The sequence below is a fragment of the Belonocnema kinseyi genome, chromosome 7 (genome assembly GCF_010883055.1).
Source record: "Belonocnema kinseyi isolate 2016_QV_RU_SX_M_011 chromosome 7, B_treatae_v1, whole genome shotgun sequence".
Taxonomy (NCBI): Eukaryota; Metazoa; Arthropoda; class Insecta; order Hymenoptera; family Cynipidae; genus Belonocnema; species Belonocnema kinseyi.
Window position 1 is genome coordinate 134,038,390 of NC_046663.1, and position 1,200 is coordinate 134,039,589.

The window sequence follows — 1,200 nt, forward strand, 5'->3', positions numbered from 1 at the left end:
TATATTATAATAGTCTATTTTTTTTTATTTGAAGGTTCATCTCTTTCGTTGAAAATACATTTGTGAAACTGACAATCAATCAATACCATTTTTGGTTAAGAATTCATGTGTTTTGTTAAAAGGTAGTCTTTTTTTTGTAGAAATTAAATTGTTTTATGGAAAATTTATACTTTTTGATTTTGATTAAGTTAGAAATGAACTTACTATCAAAATAATTGTATTTTCCACTCAAAAAAAAGAGAATAACAAATTTCCAACAAAATAATTACATTTTCTACTAAAATGATAAATCTTCAACAACAAAAGAAGTTTTAATTTTTGATTAAAAACTGTTGAACCTTAAAAATAATAGCGTAATTTGTATTTTTCAACCAGAAATCTCTCAAATGTTAAAGTCATAAAAATTTTTAAACGGTTATTTCGTATTTTAAAATAATTTAATTTAAAAAATTGTACAATTAAAAGGTGTTAAAAGTTTGTGTTTTATACGTATGAATTATTGAGCGTTTAAATGAAATATTTCTGAATTAAAAATTTTTTCCAAAGCAATTGTATGTATTTCTGAATTGGATCAGAGATTTTTGGGGGAAAAAAATATAATTCAGATCTGGGACAAGCCATTATAAATAACAATTAAAAACTATACAAATTTGAACAGAGTGGTTAGAAATAAAAAGCCTTGATTTGTTAAAATTGTAATGAGCTAAATTTTAAGTTTGAACGCTACAATTTTAATTTAGAATAATATTCAAAATTAATTTAAAACTTGAAATAATTTGAAATAATTTGAAACACGATGTAGATTTTTGCAGATTTAAAAAAAAAAGCTTTCGAGAATTGTAAAACATTCAAAAAGAATAACAAAAATTGTTGTGATTGCTAAGAAAATTGAAAATGATTTTTTCGTTTGAAAAATTAATTTTAAGTGAGTATTTGAAAAGATTTTAAAAATTTAAAAAAAAAAGGAATCAGGACGATTTTAAGGCGATTTTTTTATTTTGCAGTTTTTTTAATTTTAGGAAAAAAATCTAATGAACACAATAAATCAATTTTCAACCCAAAAGTTTACTTTTCAACAAAATAAATTAATTTTCTATAAAATAATTGGTGTTTTAAATAATAAAATGTACAGGATAAAGTTTCAAACAAAAATGGAATAGTACAATTTCCAGATAAAAACTGTGCTAAAAAATTGAATTG